At 32.9% G+C, this 26124-nt stretch overlaps 1 protein-coding gene across 1 annotated transcript in view; it reads left to right on the forward strand.

The window, feature by feature from the left end:
• Positions 1-26124, forward strand: part of LOC127717580 (nuclear hormone receptor E75-like) — a 233400-nt gene that overhangs the window by 92370 nt on the left and 114906 nt on the right. The gene's annotated exons all lie outside the window — the stretch shown is intronic.

Here is a 26124-nt window from a genome sequence, read left to right on the forward strand (position 1 = left end):
AACCCTTCTCAACCTGGGAAAGTAGTGTAACAACACAACATAAGAACACACTACAAATATCAGTGGCAAGGTATATATATCCATCCCTCATCCCAAACACCAAACAAAAAACCACTAAGTACAGATCTGAGAGTACTTGCACTGACAGTTAGTTCAAAGCCAATAACAACTTATAAGACAAATCATATATCTAAGACTAAAATATCGATCAGTACACATCCAACTTTCAATGGAATATAACTGTAAAGACGTCATTAACAGTTAGAGAAAAAAACATGACCTAGTGCAATGCCAAAATAAAGGTATCGACAGGTAGTAGTACCGTTAAAGTACATGTGTGTATAACAATTTACTTAGTATGGTTCTAATTTACTGATACCAAAATCAATATTTATACCAATAAAAACAAAATTCAAAGATTTAATTACCGTATTGAATAGGTAAACATTTAGAATAAGTTTATTTAAAGGATTGATAAGTTTACCCGGATCGTATATAAATTTCCTGGCTCGGTAAACAACATCGCGGTAAAATGTAGGATGTGCTATCTATTCCTTCCAAAATAAGTTTTTTTACATGTACAGCCAAACTTGCAAAACAAATCTTTTATATCTATGGAAGAATTTAGTAAAGGTTCTTAGTAATTTGTGGTAACCAAATCCCTGACTTAATAATTTAACAGTAATATATAGATTACGCTCATTGAAACCAAAAACGTCACTACAGACGCGGAGATAGCAAACGGATTGGGAGATATAAACACCGTACACGGTGACAGAGGAACATCACCGTCCAAAAGAGGACAATTAACATTAGGGAAAGAAAAATCAATCTTTTTGTCGTAAATTTGTGTGTAGAGTTTCTGGTGTAAAACTAAAATGTCTAAATCTAGGAAAAGACACTTATTGCTATTAATATTTTATTGATTTAAGGTAAGTCCCTGTTAGTAAATTTCTGCAGTATATTTTATATAACGAAAAAATGTCATCAAGATAACAGAAAGTGTTGTTGAATATATGAATTAAATGGAATTTAGACGGGAGCTTTAGTTACGTTTTTATTGCGGTTTTGAATTTAAGACAGAATAGCATATCATATATACATGTACCTATACAGCTATTTCGCAAACCACGCCTCTTTTGGGGAGATATATAATATTTATAGACATTTTGTTTTGTTTGCATACTGATTCCCAGATATGATCTCTATGTTTTATCTCATAGATACATAACTTGGGAATGTTACCAGTATAAATACACATGGATAGCGGCTAAATTGAATTCTGAGGAAGACACAAAGTGAAGGGAGTGGTAGTACAAAATTTAAGCACATGTTTAAACTCTTGGAAGTTCAGGGAATATAAATTTGGAAAAAATGCCGCACAGCCGTATGTTTTGACCTTTGAAAAAAAAGTAGTGCATATGAACTTTCAATTCTAGGAAATGATTTTTTACGAAACTTCATAGTAAAAGTGGCACAGTTTTAGTAGTAAAAGGAGTTTCTATATTAATGCCGTTGTCAGTTTGTTTTCGATCTATGAGTTTGACTGTCCCTCTGGTATCTTTCGTCCCTCTTTAACAGAAGCGCAACCTATATTGGGTGAAAGAAGAGAAATTCACTAAATCTTGTTTATCTTCAGATATTTTAATATGGCAGTTGTTATCAAATAGTTCGTTTCTACGTATGTTGGCGTTTGTTTTTGTTGCACTCCAGTGTTTCTGTTGTTCCTTTGTTTTCCTCTTATAGTTGATGTGTTTCCCTCGGTTTTAATTTGTAACCGGGAATTTTGTTTTCTTTCAATCGATTTTATACTTTTGTACAGCGGTATACTACTGTTGCTTTTATTTAATGAAGTTGGGCCGTACCTATGATGACTCAGCATCAATTCACAGTTTACAGTATGCGTAATTTACTTAAAGCCCTGTATGCAAAGTAAATTCTTAATATATGCATATTTGTAACATAAATTATTAAGAAGTTCTTATATTTAATCTTCGCAGTCACTGAAACTTATAAATTCTTGATGAATATTATTGTTGGGGTATCTTTGTCCTGTAGAAAACCCATAAGTAAACCGTAGCACCTGAATGTGCTTTCTTGTGACCGCGGCATAAAAATAAACAAACTAGAGATACAAAAATACCTCAATAAAACTAATAATATTGTGTTCTATCCTAAAAAATGTACTAAATATTCCATATTCACAGAAACAGCAGAATTGTTTAGCAAATGTGAGGCCACAGTGTCAAAAAACAGAGAAACATCCCTAACCCCTGGGTCAAAAAACAGACAATTCAACTTGTAAAGGCTATGATTTTATTATTATAAAGGTCTTTTGTATAGAAGACAACAACCGTGCTATCAAGTTATGCAAAACTCAGATTTTAGCAGTCAGTTCTATAAAACTTTTAGTTAATTCATATATCAGACTGGTAACTTCATACATACAACGTTTGCAAATATGGCTTTGTTAAAACACTTCTAGTTCATATATTAGCCAGATTATGTTAGATACATGGTAAGAGATGATATTATTGTGATAAGATTTCTAAATTGACCATTTGAGGCAGAAATTGTGAACATTTATAGATAAATAGGCATACAGTAAGATGTGGACTGGAGACAGAGGCAGGATTGGATACTTTATATAATCTTGAATGTTGAAATGATTAACTACTAAACTTTACATTTATAGTATTCCGAGATGCTTTCAATTTGTTTTCAGAATAGTTTCATACAGGTTCTAGGCATTTCATGTCAGATGACATGCACACAGGGTAAGCTGATAATGTTTACAGTCTTGTTCTTAAATTTAAAAAAATTGAAACAGGGGTGGGGTATGAAGTGTACTGTAAAGGAACAGTTAGAACATGTAGAATATATGCAGTGATTTCTTTTAGACTATGATTCTGATAAATAAGTATTGATGTGAGAAAAAGTGTTTTCCCAGAGTTCTCTATTTGAATAAATGCTAGTATAGGTTGCACTTTGTAAATACAGCTGTTTCACAAACCACGCATCTTTTGGGGAGATATATAATATTCATAGATATTTTGTTTTGTTTACATACTGGTTCCCAGATATGATCTCTATGTTTCATCTCATAGAGACATAACTTAGGAATGATACCAGTATAAATACACATGGATAGCTGCTAAATTGAATTCTGAGGAAGACAGAAAGTGAAGGGAGTGGTAGTACAGAACTTAAGTATAAGTTTAAACTCTTGGAAGTTCAGGGAATATAAATGTTGGAAATGTGCCGCACAGCCGTATGTTTTGGCCTTTACAAAAAATAGTAGTGCATATTTTCAAAAGTCAAAAGATAATCAACAGTATACAAAACACACATAAAAAACTAAAGACTAAGCAACATGGATCCCACCAAAAACCGGGCGTGACTGCATGTGCTTCGGAATGGAAAACAAATCCTGCCCCACTTGTGGCCATTGTTACAACCTGTCATGGTTCATACACAGTAATATGATTCATTTCGTTTTAAAGTTTACACACCTTTAAACTTTTATAATGGCTACATATATTATATTTCAAATTATCATATATTGTTTTAATACCACAAGCGGGGCGTAGCTATGTATTTCCACAGACAATAACTCTTCAATTATTGAAAAAAAGATGTTTATTGTACATACATTGAAATCAGTAATGAATGTTTGCAATACAAGTACCTCAGTTAAACTAAGATAAGAATAAAAAGATTCCAAGACCGCTAAATCACCATACTATAGCCAAAATGAGTCGCACATGACAGCAAAAGATGAATGTTTTATTGACATAACTTAAAAGTTAATAAGTTTTTTCAAGTAAGCATCAATAAGAGTACTTCTCTTAAAAAAAAAAAGGTTTATCTTGATATAATTATTTATACATTATAGATACAAGAATTGAAATTTTGTACGCCAGACGCGGGTTTCGTCTACAAAAGACTCAACAGTGACGCTCTAATCAAAAAGTTAACAAGGTCAAACAAAGTACGGAATTGAAGAGGATTGAGGACCCATAATTTGTAAAAGTTTTACTAAATACAGCTAAGGATTATTCCTAGGACAGAAAAAACCTTAGTATTTCGAAAAATTCCAAGTTTTTGTAAACAGTTTATCTATAATTATGACCATAGAAACGAGACTACTGAATTTATAAAGTTGTCGATATTTAAAATGCACATAATGCAACATTTGATAGGATAAATTCAAGATTACATTTGAGAAGATAAGTCTTGTAGTATATATTCCTGTTCGTAACAGAATTCGGTATGCTTGAATTGAGAAAAGAATGATTATTCATTGTCACGTGATTAATTTTATTGCATTAATGAAAACATCATATAATGAAAATAGTGTTTCTGTATTGCAAGTGAGTTTGTAGAATTGTAACATTGTCAGAAGGAGTGAATACAGTATTCTGTTATAGTATCAGTAAAAGTTGCTGATGATGGGAAAACATGAGCGTATTCTTGTATTTGACAATAAGTACATAGTATACATCGGCATTAGGAAAAGATGTTGACGTGTCACCAGATACCAATGCTTTTTGTTTGAATTGGTCATAGCATTCCTGTATTCCGATCTAAAAGAAAGTACAATAATGAATGTTGTATCAAATTGCAAATACATTCAGTTAAATGTACACTGTGCGCGTATACATGAGTAGGAAAGAACCGGATGTACTTTAGATAGAACTATCTTCCACTATGCAGGCAAGTCCGATATAATGTGATTTTACCTATTAAATGTTCTTTGTTTTTCTATTCGAACTTCAAAAATGCACAAATTATCATTTAGTAACAGAACTGTTTTTAGTTAAAAGTATAACTGTGTTGTTTAATTCGTTACCTGGTGTATCATAACTGTTGGAGGCCGTACGATGGCCTATAATTGCTGACTACCACTGCATTGTAACTCTGATAACTGGATAATTGGCTCATCGGTAATCGTACCATATCTCCTCATTTACAATTCGCAGTAAATACGAGTAAATTGTATGTGTATGTGTAGTACAATCAATCATGCTGTAACAGTCATCCGTTATGATATCGATAACAGTTGCAGTTGCAAAGTCTAAATGAAACACATAATCTTCGAACAATTATGCATCACGTCACGTAATCGATATCAGTCACGTTTAAAAAAGACACTTCTTAGTATTAAAACCCTTATATCTATTACATCATGTCTCATGAAAATATCTTAATTATATGTACTTGAGGTTCATGTGTATAATAACAAGTATATGATATGGATATTTGGAGATATATTGGTGTCTCGGTTTGATATAGGTGTGATATTGAAAACAGCCATATGGTAATCTCTATTTATTCCATATTCTTAACTTTATATGCGATCAAGAGCTTGATATTGTTTATGAGTCTTTGTTATCACACATGTGTCTATTTTGTTTATCCGTGATATTGATTGTCTTTCTCTGAAGGTATATTATAAACCCCGTTTCGTAGTATGCGATAAACACACGTTTTCGCACTGGAGAACATGCGGACAAAGAGTACGTCGGTTGATATGGTCATGAACATATATACTCTGTCTTATGTGTCCTGTTTGAATTACAATTTTTTGTTCTATTCGACCGATTACAAAACATACATGTTGATTAATTGTTTGATTCGTTGTCATTTGAGATATGTATATACGTGGTATGGCAGTGTAATGTAACTGCAAGCTAATGCAAATAAATGAAAACGTATAACATGTATAAGTAGGGATAGATATTATTTGTCAGCTTATTTGAATAGGAAATAACAGTTTTGACTAAACTTCAAAGTTGGTCAAAACGTAAGTATTATGACTATAAACATACTCTTGTCTGCAATCAATTATCATGGGAACAATTTTAACGATTTGCTGTCATAGTCCGAAGCTTCTACGAGCATATTCAAATGAAATTTGTGGTCTGGTGCGATTTAATAAAAGGTTTCTGACATTATGCCATTTTTGATGTTAGTATCTCTAAGCCATTGTCATTTATTTGGATCTTGATTTGCACAGAAAATCATCTGTTTTTAAATGAACCTTTCATGTGTTTTTAAATGAACCTTTCATGTGTATACCTAAACATTATTTCATTTAATTACTGGTGATCATAAAATCATTGGGAACGGAGATAAACGTGCACTTGCCGAAAACAAATTGCTAACTTTTCTTAGTACTATCGTTCAAATCCGGTTTGATAATAGGTTTTGATTGCTCAGTGTTTACCTTCTGTGTGAGGTTTACGCTTAACTATTGTTTGTCTTCTCGTTTTGTTTAGATTTGACGATGATATTGTCTGTCTTTCGACTGTTAAATATTTTTGGAGGCTTAACAGTTGGTATGCCCCTTCGTTTATATCACTCGATGTGTATTTGTACATTTTTTACTTACCCATCATTTGACTCTATGGATTCATTGTGAATATCCATTCAGAAATTGAAATCAAATGCAGCAACACAGTTTACGTTTATCTACGGATATTTCTATTACATGTACTTCAAAATGATTTGTTTCTACGAAAAATGAGTTTGACAAAGTTTGTATCATTTGACTTACGTAAAACATTAACTTCAATCTTTCTTTCTGTTAGTAATTGTTCAGTTTCATAAGATCTAGCTCTGTAGTACAGAGAACAGTACAAGAATCCATCATCGTTTTGAGTTACTCCTGTAAACAAAATAAATGCTTTTGAACAAAAATCATAAGATAAGAAAACAACCCTACACTACAAATCAAAGAAATATTAGCTAAATTAATTTTAAGAAACACCAACATATTTGTACAGAAAAGATAAATAAAGAATGTTGCAGTAAACAAAGATACATCAAAGGATCAATCAAACACCATCAGTCAAAATAAACGGACAATGCCTTGGCCATAACAACATCCAAATTTTGTACTGTCAGGAAAAAAAGATTACTTTTATTGTTGTTTAACGCCACTTTCGGCATTATTGTGCTATATTCAGGCGATCATTTTGTATCGGCGGAGGAAGTTGGAGTGGTAGGATAGAACCTCCTACAAAAACTGACAATCCTATAGTTAGTCAATTAAACTTTGAGTCGAGCGCACCTGAGGAAGAAGTGACCGGGAGAGTAACATGTTGAGCATATCTTTAAGCATCTGTGACACAGATGTTTCACAAAAGGCAAATGTGATTTCAGTCAAGAAATAGCTTTTCATACTACAAACTATGAATCATTTCTTTATTTAATATCCCAAAAATTCTCTTCACGATTCACATTCGTTAAATTTTCATTTAAGCACAATATGACTATAACGATTCATACCTCGAAGAAAGTGCAATTTGATCGTCACACTAGTGGCAGTGGAGTCTAGTTCAAGGGCATATTCCGATTCTAGACTTTCTTTAACATTCGTCAATATTGAAATTTCAATGTGGGAACCATCACGACCAACCTTCTCCCATTTCATTGAATGTCCTATCAGAACTTGTGGAACGATTTCCACAGTGCAGCTGTATTCAGGTTTATCACCGACATGAACATAATCCTGTTCTTTATCAATAGCCAATCCATATATGTTTGATGACGCTTTAATAATCAATAAAAGAATTAATTAGTTAAATGCAATTGAGTGCATTTATAACTGCGAGTTTAAAAGACTGAACAAAAATGCGAGATTAAACTATTGCGATTGCATATATGTATTAGATCTCAGAATGTTAGGTATTATTAATTCGATACTAATGATGATTTTGCAGTGATATTGAATGATTATGAATGGAAACCTTTTGCAAATGCCATATTAACAAGTGTTTACAAATAAGTATAATTACCATGATAAACATACTTAACGCCACTGTCAGCACTTTGTTTTTCTCTTAAATAATGTTATTTGACATGTTAACTGAGCTAGCAATAACACACACATTTTCATTGGGACAATCTTTTTTTATGTGTTTCTTCCTATCTTATGGTGTTCATATATACCAACTCGGTCTCTGTGACCGTGTCTGTGGTACCGGTATCATCTTCATGACTGATGAATTCATAAATAATCAACTAATCAAGCAAACCGAGGTATGTGTATAACGACTTATGCCTTAACGAACTACTGTTCCGTAAGGTAAACCAGGAGCAATTACAGAAAACATCGTTTCGCGGAATTGTCGTATTATAAAATTGAGAATGGAAATGGGGAATGTGTCAAAGAGACAACAACCCGACCACAGAGCAGACAACAGCCGAAGGCCACCAATGGGTCTTCAATGCAGCGAGAAACTCCCGCACCCGGAAGCGTCCTTCAGCTGGCCCCTAAACAAATATGTATACTAGTTCAGTGATAATGGACGTCATACTAAACTCCAAATTATACACAAGAAACTTGTTAAACATGTTTTTTGATATCTCAACCCTCCTCCTATACCTCTAGCTAATGTAGAAAAAACAAACGTACAACAGTACGCACAGTAAAACTCAGTTTAAGAGAAGTCCGAGTCCGATGTCAGAATAGGAAACAAAAGAAAATAAACAAAATGACAATAATACATAAATAACAACAGACTACTAGCAGTTACTGACATGCCGGCTCCAGACCTCAATTAAACTGATTGAAAGATTATGTCTTCATCATATGAATATCAGGCACAATCCCTCCTCTTAGGGGTTTAGTATTATACCGTCATAAAATATATGAGAAGAACATAACTCGTGTCATGCCAACAACTGGTTTAAGAATAAATATGTTTAATTCCGATGCAAAGATCCTATAAGTGAATCAATATTAAAGCCAAAATATGCATTCTTTAATTACCTGACAACAGTATCGTAATTATATCCCTTCTGAATAATTCTGTTTAAAGGTTTTGTTAGCTTTTGAGGTGAATACTGACATGTTTGTGCTTTGTAAAGAATATTACCATAAAAGATTGGATGTGAAATACCCGAACGTATAAGATGTCTGCATGTTGAGTTATATTTACGAATGATGTCCTTATACCGATGATAAAATTTAGAAAATGTTTTGACTAGTTTATGATATCGAAAACCCTGGTGTAATAATTTTTCAGTAATATATAAATTTCTCTCGCTGAAATCTAATACGTTGTTACATACACGAGCGAATCGTACAAGTTGAGATATATAAACACCGTAAGATGGTGACAAGAGAACGTCACCATCTAAAAATGAATAATTAATTATATTATGAAAAATCATCTCTTTTATCAAATATTTTTGTATTAAGCTTCCCGTTAATGATATAGATATCTAGATCGAGGAAAGGACAGTGGTCATTGTTAGTATTAGCTTTATTTAAAGTAAGTTCAACAGGATAAATTTCTATAGTATACATACTGAAGTTGTCATTATTGAGAGCCATCTATCATCCAAATATCTAAAAGTATTGTTAAATTTTTGTATCAGATGTTGTTTCGATAGTCTTTGCTGATTTTAGTCATAAATTGTAACTCATAACAACACAAAAACAGGTCCGCAATAAGTGGTGAACAGTTAGTCCCCATTGGAATTCCGATGACTTGACGATATACGGAATCTCCAAAGCGAACAAAAATGTTGTCAAGTTAATATTCAAGGGCAGATATAGTATCAACGCATGTCCAATTGACATAGCTCTTTTGTTTGTTGCTACTAAAAAATGACCTAAAAGAGTTTGAACATATGTATTCGTATTCCGACTTTTTAAATGCCCATTTAATTAGGTGTGTTAATTTTTTCTAAATAAGAATATGAGGTAAAGTGGTATATAGGGTAGAAAAATCAAAACTTTGAACAGATTCAAAATCACCAATATATGCATGCAGTTTATAAAGTACTTCCAACCAGTTTTTGACACTCCAAAAGTAGTTAATTCCACTATTTTCAAAGGCCTTATTTGAACAATTTATTACAATGTATCAGGTTTTTGATTGTACCAAGTGTACTAGTAAGTAGAATAGACAATAGAGTAGTGGAACAATGACTTGAAGACGAAATAAATCTATATTTGTTAGGTGATTTGTGTAGCTTCGGAAGCCAGTACATAGTTGGGACTTTCATTGTATTTGGTTCTGCTTGTAAAGAAGTAGCTAATAGTTTATGTTTGTTACAGATATCGTTTTCTGAAAATGAAGTCAGTTGGAATGTTGGTGAATTCGTGATTTCCTTTTGCAGAACCTCAATGTAAAATTTATGTCAAACTATAATGATATTATTAGCAGCTTTATTAGCCGGGACAAAAACAAATTCCTTGGCTAGTTCTTTTAGTTAATGTTTGATACGAGAGATTGGATTTTTATGGTTGTTGTTAAGAGTAAAATGTTCTTTAAAATGTTGAGAATGTTAACCTAAATAATAACTGAAATGGACTGATTTGTAAGCAAGATATAAGTAATACAGAAGTTTAGCCATGCTACAGTTCGTTGAAATACGTGCCAGTTTGAAAAGTATGTGATTACATCGCGTATATGATTAGTTGTGGTAGAGTTGATTGTAATAATCCTTCTTATCTCAATGTCTTGATTGTCAACAGATGATACTTTTGGTTTCGGCCACTCACATGAGTCTTTCAACAAGTAGTCGGGTCCATGAAGCCACAGTTTTATCTGTGTATTGTCCTGTGTATGAATGCCTCTAGATGCTATGTCAGCAGGATGTGATCTTGCATCTACGTACCGCCACTGACCTTGTGATGTCAATTCGTAAATGCTACTTAATCTATTTGCAACAAATGTTTTAAAGCAACCAGATTCATTTTTGATGTATCAACGTACAATCATTGAGTCGGTTCAAAATACTACGTTGTCAATCTCTAGTTCGTCTCTAAATATTTCGTAAAGTTTGCAAGCAACTACGGCACCTGATCACTCTAGTTTGGGTATTGTTGTTTTTAAGGCGCTTAGCGTGATTTTCCCTGTATAAGTGAACAGTTCACTTCTTCATTTGTGTCTACGAGACGTAGGTAAGCGAATATCTGAATGACATGCAACAGTATGTTTTCGTTAGGTTTTCTACTCATTAATAACATGGTAATAACAAAATTATATCAACGGCACTAATTCTTCTGATCCTCATTTAAAAAAACATGTCTCTTAAATGATTCTCGAGGCCAAAATATTTGAATAATCGAATTCATAACCTGACAAAAACATTTCTAATAAGTCAACAACTCGACATTAAAATAATCAACAGGTATCTGTTTTTATATTTTCAAAGTTTTAAAATATGCAATGGTTTATCTAAATGAAAAGTTCTTAATCTTCCGCACCATATGCCCTTGTACGGAACATGCAAATATCTCAAATGAGAAAATGACCTTTAATCCTGATAAAAAAGTGTAAGTGAAAAAAGTAGAATATTCCGATAAATTATGATTTTTTAAAATTCAAATACAGAATAATTGTAAGTAGGGTTAATACTAAAAGATGTAAAAACACTAATGACATATTCATACAGTCACTGGTAACATCTTTTAAAACTTCACAAATTGAATCAGGAGACATGTTGCTTACACCGCAATGCGACAGCAACCCAATATACAGTAAGAAACATCTACAGGTTCATATTTGATAAAAGTATACATTTACATTGATACAAATATCAACATGATCAAGGTTTGATCTATGACTTCTAACGAATTGTTCATCTAGTTTTTCGATGATTCCATTGTAGTACAACATTTGAGTATAGCATTTTTTAATTCCAATATCATTTCACTATAACACTTACAGTAAAGTCAAGAGATAAAAGTATGTGTGAATTTTTAAGCGAACCTAAAATATATATTTGGTTTTAACGTTGGACTAAGAAACCTAGAAATATCAATGTTTCAAAAAAGAAAAATCAGATATCAACAAATTCAGATGTATACAAAAATGGCTTACCCAACTATTCACGAAAACCAGAAACAATGAAAATATATGTATGATGTTCATATTAGCTGTTACTGTTCAACTATCAGACATATTTGATGCCAATATTAGCTGTCAACTGTTCAAAATTCACATACAGTGATTGCTCTCCTGTTTGTTTTAATTTACAACAATTTCAGATAATTTTATATTCGTGGCCATATACATAAACATACTTAAATGTCTGTACTTAAGACTAAGTAACAAAGGTTTATAAAAGGTCATTTGAGAAACTCAACATCGCTGGCTGTTGCTTACTAAACGTGGTTGACCGTTATAGATATTCTGTTTCACAGATGCCGACAGATATGTGCTCTAATTGTTGTAACTAAATTTCCGTCCTCTTTTCCAATGTGACCTACCAAATTAAACGTATCACGGGTTTTGTACTTACATGAGCAACACGACGGGTTTTTTATGTACTGTTGTCTGTCTTTAGTTCCTTTTCACGTTTTTTTTACCATGGTTTTCGACCTATGAGTTTGAATATCACTTTGACATCTTTCACATCTCTTAAAAACAAGTCATCAACAGAAACGATACAAGGCAACGCATTTGCACTATATAGTGTAATCGAATACACAGTATCAAACTACCAAAACGTCAATTTTGTAAAATTTTTATAGGGTGTTATTATCATAAGCAAATGATGTAACGTTAAAATTCGGAGAGTTATATTATTTGCAGTACTTAATTTCAAAATTTTTGAGTCTTTTACCAAATATTTTACAAAAATAACCGTATTTGAACTACTTTTAAAACATTACCATGGTATAAATAAAATGTTGAGTAAAACGTAAAATAACAAAAATACCGAACTCCAAGGGAAATTCCAAACGGAAATCCCCACCAAGAAATTTAATACTATAAATTTTCATCTTTGAAATTTGATTCCAATTTTTGAAATCATTTTTTACAAAACAAATTTGACCCCTTGCTTCAATATCATGGTATTTGACTCCTTTCCTCTTGGTCAGATTTTTCAAATAACATGCACTCGAGTTTAAAATTAATGTTTGTCGTTTGATATTTTAATAGTCTCATTTTGCAATTTGTATATCTACTAATGAGGATTTATTGATGATTGATGAAAAACACAACCTCCAAAGGTACGAAATATGTTGTCTACAAAACGTACAGCATCTTTGTGATTTACGGTTCGATACATGTTTTATTTGAATCAGATTCGGTTTTTAAAAAAGGATGATGTGTTCAGTCTTAAAAACAAAATACGTGAAGCTACTTTTAGTAATTTATTTTTATGAAAAGATTGAACTAGTTGTGACAAAATTTCTTTAATTTTGGAATGAGTAAGTCAAATGTTTGTTTTAACACATTGTTATACTTGTTATATGTATCAATGTAAAAATTCCTTTACTTTTCCATTTTCAATTTGTTGATACCTTTAAATTTATAATGCATATATCGGGTCTGTGTGTAGGTGAATTTTAATATTTATATGATAGCTAAACATGTCGAGACTGATGAAGGTAATTATCCAAATCATATATCGTTTCCGGTACTTTAGCGCAATTAATGTAAAATTGTACAGCAGATTTTCATTTCAAATAAATGACATTTTTCAATCTTTAGTTTGATAATACATATAAAATTTATATACAAAAAAAACAAGATTATGCAAGGTTGATGGTGCATTATTGCATTTTTTTTTGTCAGTTTAATTTCAAGAATCGGACGTTCAACATGAATGCGGTATGTTTTCAACTCTCAAAACTTGTAGTGCGACAAGCCTCAAAACTGGTCAAATAAATCAGTACAAATATTCGATGTAACAATGAATGCAAATGCAATTCCTTGATTGACAACTTGATAACTTATGAACTTGCTTTCAGTAAATGCGAGTATACATGGTTACAAAATAATTATTAAGTTTAGCTGCTTGTGTAACATAAACCTAGTGTTTTTTGTTATTTTATTAACTTTAATTATAGAGTTATGTTCCTTTTCTGTGCTGATCGAAAAGGAAAACGAAGAGGGTTGAATATAAAATTATTAAATTCAGCCCCACAATATTTTCAAGTGCCAAAATCAGAAATCTGGTCAGTGGTTGTCTCAAGTCATAATAATAAAATTGAGAATGGAAATGGGGTATATGTCAAAGAGGCAACAACCCGACCAAAGAGCAGATAACAGCCGAAGGCTAACTTGTGTTCCTCATTATTTGGGGAAATGAGAATTTAATGAATATATTTGATATTGATAATCTCTGTTTACTTTTTTTACTACTCCTTTAGATATAGGTCGGTCAACAGATTGGTATTCTCCGTTTGTTGTATGTCTACTTAACATATACTATATGTTTCCGTATATTCTTCGTAAATTCATTTGGAAAGTTTATTATGTACGTAATTTGTTGAAGAGAGTATATTTAGCTGGTTGCGTTTTCATGTTTTAATTTTATTTCACATAAACATAACATAACATAACTTCTAACCATGCTGGTTAGAACTCCGGATGCGGGAGTTTCTCGCTGCATTGAAGACCCATTGGTTGCCTTCGGCTGTTGTCTGCTCTATGGTCGGGTTGTTGTCTCTTTGACACATTCCCCATTCCCATTCTCAATTTTATGATTGATGTTCAACGTAGTTGTTAAGAATGAAACAATACTTAATACAAGTCATGCGTCCATAGCGCTTTTCTGAATTTATATTCATTAGAACACTGAAAGCCGAATATTTGAAAACCAAGTATTTATAAGACTCGAACACAGTTGAAGACCTACATGTATATGACCAAAAAGGACAAACAAAAATAGCCAAATCCATCTAAGGTCAACTTTGCCTGAGGGACTTGGAATCTTATAATTCATTAATGTATAAACAGAACATCTAAGAAAGGTTTGTTATTAATCATGTCAGAACCGAAGTACTAACTACTGAGCTGATGATACACCCGGAAATGATAGTCCACCAGCAGCGATATCGACCTAGTCCCGTAAAAAATGAAAACAACACAATTTCGTGGTATATAGGCTGAGAAGGAGCTTTGTACATAAGTCATACTACACATCACATATCGTCCATGCTTCAAATTCATACACAACACTATTTAGCTAATCCTTAACTCTGGAAACGCACAAAGTGTTTGCTCGTATATAACATTTAGCACTAAAAGCATAAAATATGAAGAATTACCAAAAGGACACGACCACACATTATACGTAACCAAACAACCAACCACCATTGAATCCTCCGACATAAAAGATGTGCACAAATAACATATAATGAAAATCAGCTTATTCGATACAAACACTCATTCAATTTTATTACTTAGAGATTTTAACAACCAACCATAAGATAAGATAACCTCATGATACAAAATATCATCAATTTATCTTTAAACACTAACGTAAACAGACTTATTCATCAGTCTTTGTATCATAACATGTCTCAGCTATAAGGTAAGTTTTAACATCGATATTACTGGTTTTATTCGAATTTGAGACTAAATGATATTCACCCTTTAGTAATTTGGTAATTGTTTTTCACATTTGAACATGTTGATTATTGAGTTTTTATAACGGTGTTGCCCTTATAGATGGCGAAGTTAATCGTTCCGCATTGTATGGCGTGTTCATTTTACAACATCTACGCTTTACTATGATAAGATTTGATGAAAGTAATTTATACAAGTATAACATTAAAACAATTTTACTGCACTACATCAGCAGCACATTTTGATAATTAATGTCTCATCAGTGATGCTAGAGGTCAAAATGGTTGAAAATCCAAAACCTAGAATCCTGCTGAGTAGATATAACCGTAAGAGGACCACAAGTATAGCCAAAGAACCCAGTGGGAGTAATAGTAAAAAAAAACGGTACCAAGTTGACTGGATTATATACGTGGCTTGATAATTAATGTCGTTTCAGTGATATTCGAGGCCAAAATGTTTAAAAAGCAAACCCTAAGCAAACTTTGAAGAGCAGATATTTGGTGGATTGAGCAAAAGCAAAGCTAAATAAAGGCAGCAGTAGTATATCGCTGTTTAAAAGTCATAAATCCATTAAGCGAAAACAAACCCGGATCACAAACCAAAACCGAAGGAAACACATCAACTATGAGAAGAAACCAACGGAACAACAGAAACACTGAACTGCAACAAAAACAAACGCCAACATACATGGAAAAGGACTATTTGATAACAACTGCAATATTCCTGACTTGGTACGGGACATTTTAAAAATGGTGGGTTGAACCTGATTTTATGGCTAGCCAAACCTCCCGTTTATATGGCAATGTTAAAGATATCGCTAAAATAACAACATTACGTGACAGGAATACAGTACAAATAAACGCAAGAACACTCAGGATAGAGAAACACATAGATAACAATAATATAATAGTACATTACAACATGTAAACCATAGAATAACAACGGACACCTCCCATGAATCAACGACAGCACACCAGGACACCATAAACGAATTATAAACCCGAGCAAAGAATCAGGACTATGTGAGGAAAATTGCATTTACGCAATGCTCTTCAACTTCGTACTTTATTTGGCCTTTTTAACTTTTTTTTATTCGAACGTCACTGATGAGTCTTTTGTAGACGAAACGCGCGTCTGGCGTTAATACAAAATTGCAATCCTGGTATCTATGATGAGGTTATATACGCAAAAGTGGCTGTTACCGGGTTACAGATATTATAGACTTTAAAAAGTTATACAGTTGTTGTCGAAATTTTGTCTGTAAATATAATTTCATCTACTGAAATGTCTTAAATTGAACGAAAACATATGAAACATTTGTATAATAGAGTTGAACCATCAGTAATTCATGTTTAATGTTAATGGCTACATTCAGGAATTTATAATACGCAAGTTTACGAAATATCGAAATGCGCGCCAAAGGATTGAATGTGCCCCTCATAACTAATAACAAATTATACAGATACATGTAGGTCACTTTCCGGACAAAAGACAAATGACCTCATATAGAGGTGACCTCTAGTTTGGGGTACAAAATGCATAGGTATTACTAAAGTAAGGGAAAAAAGATGACCTAACAAGGTAGGTTTTCGCATAAAAGAGTGTACACTACAAAAGTCCAAAAGTCTGAAAAGACCAATTTTTGTCTTGATTTGCATGAACAATTACTCGACATTCGCCAAATGTATGACTTGTGTCTTAATTTTTCTTGACAAATTCTCATTTATATTAAATTTGTATGAAATTTACTCGACAAATTCTCGACATTCTGAATATGGTCTTAAAATTTATTGACAAATTCTTGACATTTGAATACTGTCTTGAAATTTCTCGACAGATTCTCGACATTCTTATTTTTTCTCAGTATGGCTTGACATATTCTGAACATTTTGAATTGTGTCTTAAATTTACTTGACAATTCTGAGTTTTACAAATCATGACCTATATACATGATATAACTTTATCTTTATTTCTCTTTATATAATATACTGTTGTTTCAGTTACAATTGTTACAACAATAACAATTGTTGGGCATGTAAAATAATTGAAAATTTGGGTATATAAATATTTTTATAAATACAAATATGTCTATGAAATTTAAAGTATTAACAATACAAATGTGGGTATGTTGATAAAAACCAATTCAAATGTGGGTTTGAAAATAATTACAAATTTTGATTCCTTAATCTTATAAATAATTGCTAAATGATTAAAACCAATCATACTGTAGACATATTTCATTCTACATGCATAATATTCAATGTCAATAGGGTAAATAAACAATTATTGTACCAAAATGTGGTTTTTATAAATAGCAAAGTATTATTGTATCCTAATTCTTCCAAAAGACTATACAAATCCTTGATTTAACAGAAGAAAATTTGTGTAATGTCATCTGTTGCAATATATATTAAGTATTACATATGGACTGGATGTTCCCCATACAATTAAGGTACCCGTAATTCCAAATATGTTAAACACACCCCAGGGTACACGCGACTGTCATATGGAAAAATTACTGCTTTATCTGTAATCAGCCATGCAACTTATCAGTTGACTGACCATGCCACTACAATTTTTAAAAGTTTGTTGATAGATAAAAATGAAAATCATCATTTTAATTAAAAACATTTGAATTAAAATGGATTTTTTTCATCAAAAATTATGAAGTGAAATAATTTTACATAAAAACAAATTGGATAATTTCCCAAAGATTAAAAGAAAACTATTATCTACTCCAGGAATAATAGAAAACTATTTTTATAAAGGGTCCCATCAATTAATGATTTCTCTAAAAATCATTGGTCTTATGAAATGGATCTCAAACAAACACACATAATGAAGATCCAAACATTTTTTTTGTTCTATGATTTCTTGAGAAAAAAATCAGGAGGGAAGTATAACAAATATTTAGTTTTGATAAAAAATTATGAAATTCAACACTCAATTTTGAATAAAAAATGTTTTTGGTTGTTCTAAAAAAAATGAATAAGTTTTTGAATCAAGATGGGAACAAATTCTTTGTCAAAAACGAAAGTCCCCCCTGTTTTAGCCACACACACGCACAAGATGAATGGTGGGGTTCAAAAGAGACACATGGTCACATTTTAAAACTGCCTCAAGTCACCCATTTTAGTTAAGCAAATTTGACTGGCAGTTTTTTGACCGGCAAAAATCTCAAGTGCTGTTTGTCAGTAACTTCGACATATATTCCAAGTGAAAACAATTTAATTAAATATTTAATAAAAAATAGATCAAAATTAAACTACATGGGGGGTCATTCGGGGTTTTCCACATAGGTGCACCTAAAGGGTATCTTCCTTTACAAATCCTTGTTTCTTCTAAGTTTAGTGTAGCTATAATAAAAATGAGTATAAAACAGCAAAAGAAAGTGTTTAAACAGTGCAGAATGGGTCTATATACCATACATGTCATCTGTCGATACCTATAGTTTGGCATTGCACAAGGTCACTCTGACTGTTAATGACATCTTTACACTAAATCCATTGGATGTTGGATGTGTACTGATTGATATTTTAGACTTAGTTACATGATTTGTTATATTAGTTGTTATTGTCTTTGAACTAGCTGTTAGTAATTGCGAGTACTCTCAGATCTGTACTTAGTGTATTTTTTGTTGTTAGGAATTAGGGATGGATGTATACCCTGCCACGTCCTGTCTGTATTTTTGTCTGATGCTTTTCTTTGTATCGATCTGATAAGTTAAGCCTTTTTCAACTGATTTTTATAGTTTGTTCTTATGTTGTGCTGTTACACCACTGTCCCAGGCTAGGGGAGGGTTGAGCGCTCACAAACATGTTTAACCCGCCACATTTATATGTGCCTGTTCCAAGTTAGGAGCATGTAGTTCAGTGGTTGTTGGTTCGTTTTCGTAAATTGTTTTGTTATAAATTAGGTCTAATTTTTTCAATTGAAATGTTACATATTTTTCCTGTCGGGGCCTTTTATAGCCGACTATACGGTATGGCCTTTTCTCATTGTTGAAGGCCTAACGGTTACCTATAATTGTTTACTTCCACTTTATGTGAACATTGGTGGATAGTTGTATCGTTGGCAATCATACCCCATCTCCTAATTTTTATATATTTGATCGTGCAATAAGGAATCTGCCCTTCTGACGGGCATGTTTGAAACTTGTTTACAGAAGACATAATGGAGAAGGATGGTGTATATTAAGTTACGGGTTTGTACTTAAATGAGCAACGGGACGGGGCCCAGATGTGCAGCAGGACTTGCTTACCCTTCCGGCGCACCTGAGATCACCCCCAGTTTTTAGTGATATTAAGTTTTCTATGTTGTGTTGTGTATACTGTTGTTTGACTTTGTCTTTTTCGTTGTTTGCCATGACGTTGTCAGTTTAATTTTGACTTGTGAGTTTGAATGTCCCTTTGGTATCTTTCACCCCTCTTTTTTATAATTCGTGATACGACATCCATTCATGACCTAGACAAAATCGTAAGTCGATATCGAATGTAGAAAGTCAATCATATGAATTTGCATGTTTATCAATAAACGATTTTTTTGTTAAACATACAAGAACCTTTATTCGGAAGTCCGACCTCACTTAGTATAAGCACTTTGAAATATTTGTATACATCTTTGTGTATGATATGATCTTGTTTTTTTTATCAGTGAAGATATAACGTTATTTAGGTCAGGGTTACGTGTTTGATTTCCAACTGTTAACTTTATTGAAGGCATGCTTATAAACTATCAATGATAACAACCAATTAGAGCTACTGGTATGTTCGTACGAACATAACGTATTATATCATTTATCCGTAATTCATAACTTATAAAAACGTTCCCAGGTTAAGTTTTAATAACGACGTGTTGTAGACGTGATGTGTTCTGTGTACTGCTGTTTGACTCCTCGTCTTTTTTCTCTTTTCTTTTTTTGCCATGGCAATGTCATTTTTTAACTGATTAGTTTGAAAACACCTTTGGTATCCTTCGCCTCTCTTCTAAAATAGGGTTTGTGCTATGGTTTGAGTTATCTTGTTCTAGTGCTATCTTATATAACATCGTGTTTATATAAATGGTTAAAAACATAAACGGCTTAAATTTCATTGCACCAAATGCCCATTTCGATAATAAATGTCTCTTCAATAATGCTCAAGGCTGAAATTTTTGAACATCCAAACCTAATTCAAACGTTGAAGCGCCGATCAATCCAAAAGGGATCAAAGGTAAAGCCATACACGGTCTTTTATATTCTATGTCAAGAAAAAAAATACCTTATTTTCTTTTCAAACTTTTATACTTACTCATGTAATTGGGCTACATAATTACATGTATCAAAGATACAATTAGTGGTATCTGATCAGTTAAAAGCCATATTAAAGATATAAAGGTCCTCGCGATATGTATATTATGCATCTATATTACTGATATCTGTACACAAACACTTTTGATAATCGTTATTCCTTTTATTGCCTATTCTTCTTTGCCAAGCATAGTTTATTTACCATGTGTTTAAAGACTTTACACTATAGGATAATCATAATCATGACAATATATAATAGGGAAAATATACGTGTTTACTATCATTTAATGATTAAATGAAATATCCGAATGCATTTTTTTTTTTCAGATTGATATGGCCGCTAATTGTGGAACCTTATGTGGCGTTTGTGATACGCAGCACTTAACGTCAGATGCTGTTTATTGGTGTCCTCAGTGTGACGAAGGGCTGTGTTCATCCTGCTATAAATTCCACGGAGCATCAAAAAGTACGCGAAGTCATGATGTCATCTCAGTAAATGAATTGAATCAATTTCCATCTTTACTAGTATATATAAAGGCATATTGCACTAAACATGAAGACAAATATCAACACTACTGTTCCACACATGAAAACGCCTGCTGTCCTAGGTGTGTAACAACCGAGCACAAGACATGTGATTTGATTGCAATCGATGACGTCATTAAAACATTTGATACATCCACTGTCTTTGAGAATATGGATCAAAATATTAAAAGAATTAAAGAAAATATATTATAAAGAGTATTTAATGACAGAAGGCAAAATCTTTCGAGTTTACTAGAACAAAAGCAAAAGATTCAAGCTGAATTTACTCTGAAACGTGCGAAAATTATCCAACACTTGGATACACTGGAAAACAAATTATTGAAAGACTTACAAGACGCTGAAGAAAAAATAATATTGCAGATTGACAATTTATTGTCAGAACTTTCAAAACACAGACAATCGACAGAAGAGCTAGAAGTACATGTTTCTGCATTGAAAAATTATTCATTTAACATTCAGGCATTTTTAGGATATAGAAAGATTAATGCTGATATACGAAGCGAAGATATATTTGTTCAATCATTGCAAGAAGACAGTTTTTTACAATAGGTAAATCTAGAATGTAAATGCGATGACGTACATGTATGTTTGGTAGAAGCCTACGGCGAGATATTATCTTTGAAAACTCCGACACGAGTTTAACTAATAACAGTAAACGCAAGGCATGCCCAACTGGTTGTTCCTAAGGAAGAAGCATTACGATGTATTACTGACATGAATCTTATTCGGTAAAAAAAGAACCACATTCCCGGTAGTAGCAGGAAGAATGATATCAAAGGTTGCACATTTACATCGATAAGGAAATTGATATTTGCAGATCACAATAATAGCCGTCTTGTTATTTTGGACGAATCTGGGTCATTAGAATGTGAAATACCCCTATTCTCCGGTCGTCCGTTCGATGTCACATGCATTGATGAAAACACTGTTGCTGTTTCAAACGCATATGCAACCCAGATAGATCTAAGTTATAAATATAACAACAAAGCAAAGTGAAAAAGTAATCAAAACCACTGGCGGAAGTTATGGTATTTCCTTCTCAGAAGGTCGATTGCTATTCTCTGAGCTTGGGAAATGTATTCAAGTGGTTGACCTCAATGACGGCACTCATGCTAAACTTATCCAGAAAGAAGATGAAGTTCACACTTTTAATTATGTTACTACATCTGAAAATCGCATTTACGAAACCAGTCCTGAAGCTAATGCTGTTACTTGCAGGACGTCATCCGGCGAGGCATTATGGGAATACAAGGATGAATCAGTTATTAAAACTCCATATGATATTACCGTTGACAACAATTTTAATGAAAGCAAAATCTTTCGAGTTTCCTAGAACAAAAGCAAAAGATTCAAGCTGAATTTACTCTGAAACGTGCGAAAATTATCCAACACTTGGATACACTGGAAAACAAATTATTGAAAGACTTACAAGACGCTGAAGAAAAAATAATATTGCAGATTGACAATTTATTGTCAGAACTTTCAAAACACAGACAATCGACAGAAGAGCTAGAAGTACATGTTTCTGCATTGAAAAATTATTCATTTAACATTCAGGCATTTTTAGGATATAGAAAGATTAATGCTGATATACGAAGCGAAGATATATTTGTTCAATCATTGCAAGAAGACAGTAATTTACAATGGGTACATCTAGAATGTAAATGCGATGACGTACATGTATGTTTGGTAGAAGCCTACGGCGAGATATCATCTTTGAAAAATCCGACACGAGTTTAACTAAAACCAGTAAACGCAAGGCATGCCCAACTGGTTGTTCCTAAGGAAGAAGCATTACGATATATTACTGACATGAATCTTATTCGGTACAAAAAGATCCACATTCCCGTTAGTAGCAGGAAGAATGATATCAAAGGTTGCACATTTACATCGATAAGGAAATTGATATTTGCAGATCACAATAATGGCCGTCTTTTTATTTTGGACGAATCTGGGTCATTAGAATGTGAAATACCCCTATCCTCCAGTCGTCCGTTCGATGTCACATGCATTGATGAAAACACTGTTGCTGTTTCAAACGCATATGTAGCCCAAATAGATCTAAGTTATAAATATAACAACAAAGCAAAGTGAAAAAGTAATCAAACCCACTGGCGGAAGTTATGGTATATCCTTCTCAGAAGGTCGATTGCTATACTCTGAGCTTGGGAAATGTATTCAAGTGGTTGACCTCAATGACGGCACGCATGCTAAACTTATCCAGAAAGAAGATGAAGTTCACACTTTTAATTTATGTTACTACATCTGAAAATCTCATTTACGAAACCAGTCCTGAAGCTAATGCTGTTACTTGCAGGACGTCATCCGGCGAGGCATTATGGGAATACAAGGATGAATCAGTTATCAAAACTCCATATGGTATTACCGTTGACAACAATTTTAATGTTAACGTCGTTTCAAACGGAAATAACAGTGTCATGGTGATATCAAGCGACGGAAAACATGCAAGGCGCTTGCTAGGTAAAGGAAATGGTGTAAATGATCCTACATGTATTCACATTGATTAAAACAGAAACATTCTAATGGTAGGCAATGTTGATGGAAACGTTTTTTTATATGATGTTACTTGAAAAATAATGAACAATTAAAAACACGTTAGATACCGACAAAAATTGTAACATTGCTCTATGTACATGTACAAACAAATCTTGTGCTTTTGCATTGTTGTTGTATATCGTATTTTGTTTTTCGTTTATTGTTCTGTACATAAATCATGCCAATAGTTATCACGTTTGTTTTGGTTAACAGCTTTCATTTCGGCCCTTTTATAGTTGCTATGCGATATAAGTGTTGATCATTGTTGAAGGCTGTACGGTGACCTATAATTTGTGGTTTTTATGTCGTTTCATCTCTTTTGGAAAATTGTCGTATTGGCACATGTCACATGTTCGTAACTATATAAAGTTGAAATAAAAAATGTCGAAATCGTATTATTTCTAAACAGAACAAAAATCTGAACAAATAATTAGCATAAGTGCTCATATTGTTTAAAGATTACATGTTATCTCTGTGTATCAACAAAAATTATCCCATTTAATAAGTGTCTATAGGGTAATATTGACTATGACTACCTACACATGTATGGAATTCATAAACTAACAATGTTCATATCAAATGAATATCTATAGACAGATTTAAAATGCAATTTAAGAGAACTACTGAGTTGATGTGTACCATAGGAGTATGACATCTTACAAAGTAGTGATTTGGAAATCCCTTCGAAAATTTTACGGTTGTCATCACCAGTTAGTTGACCTTAGGGATATTTGATACACAGATGATGACGACTATGTTCCAATCGTCGTCACCACAATTACGCCTTCCTTTTCCTCGAAGATGACCTACCGAATAAGACTTATCGGGTTTACACTTGATATGAGCAACACGACGGGTGCTTCTGTTGAGTAGGATATGCTTACCCTTTCGGAGCACTTGAATCACCTCCGGTTTTTGTTGGGGTTTGTGTTGCTCGGTCTTTTTCATGTTGCGTTTTGTATACTGTAGTTTGTCTCTTAGTCTTTTTCTTTTTTTTTGACATGTTGTCGGTTTATTTTCGATCTATGAGTTTAAATGTCCCTTTGGTATCTTTGGCTCTCTTTTTTCAGCGGTGGGACTTACATGCCAGTAATCTGGAAAATAAAAAAACAAATCTTCATATTCATACACATTGTTCTGACTCCTCTGCAAAAAGACATATCCCTCTTAAGTCCGCCTCTGGTCTTATATGTAACTGGCATCTTCGTGTAAAGTTTGTTTCAGCTAAACAAAGGACAAATGCAAGAGTATTCACCTTCTAGCAGGAAACCTCCGTAACTCATTTTTGACACCTTTTCCGGATCCTTTTTCCAGAGTGTAGACCAAATTTCTTACAATCCTTTACCCCTGTAGGTATAAGACTAGGGCAGAAGAAACCAAAGGGATATTCAAACTCCCAAGTCGACGAACGAATCACAGCGCAATGGCAAAATACGAAACGACAAACGATAGTCTATAATACACAACATATAAAAATTACTAAGCAACGCGAACTTAATAAAAAAAAACCTGAGATGATTTCAGGAGCAAGGGGAAAAAATCCTGTTCCACAAGTGGCACCCGCTGTGTTGTTTGTGCAAGTACAAATTAGATAATGGAATATTTGTAGCAAAAGAGGACGTAATTGTGTTAACAACAGAACGGTTTTTCCGTGGGAAATATATACTCGATAACGGCCAATCAACTCGTGATGGCGTCATTAAACCTTATGAAGAGATGACTTTAACTTAACCACCTATGATATAAAGATAAGATGTGGTATGATTGCAAATGAGAAATCTCTCAACCAGATACTTAATGACCTATAATTAACAACTTAAGGCTATCGTACGGCCTTCAACAATGAGCATAATCCATACCACATAGTGAGCTATAAAAGACCTCGAAATGACAAATGTAAAATAAATTAAACCAGAAGACACAAAGTACAGATCTCCGAGTACTCGCTAGTTCAAAGCCAAAAACCACTAATAGATAATCATGTATCTAAGACTTAAGTATTAATCTGTACAAATGCAACATCCAAAGGATTTAGTTAGAGATGTCATTAACAGCCAGAGAAAAAACATGACCTTGTGCAATGCAATGCAAAGTATAGATTTTTACAGATTGCAGGACCGTGAATGTATACATGTATATAACAACAAAATTTAGTAAGAATTTAATTTTTTGATAAAAACAGCAATACACATACCGATAAAACAATATTTAAAGATCCAATTACAGTGTTAAATTGATAACCTTTTAGAATAAGTTTATCTAAAGGATCGATACGTTTACCCGGATCGTATTTAAATTTACGGGCTCGGTAAACAAGATCCTCGTAAACATTAGGGTGTGTTATACCGTTTATAATAAGTTTTCTGCAGGTACAGCCAAACTTCCAAAACACATCTTTTGTATCTT

The sequence above is a fragment of the Mytilus californianus genome, unplaced genomic scaffold, assembly GCF_021869535.1.
Source record: "Mytilus californianus isolate M0D057914Y unplaced genomic scaffold, xbMytCali1.0.p SCAF_10, whole genome shotgun sequence".
Lineage (NCBI taxonomy): Eukaryota > Metazoa > Mollusca > Bivalvia > Mytilida > Mytilidae > Mytilus > Mytilus californianus.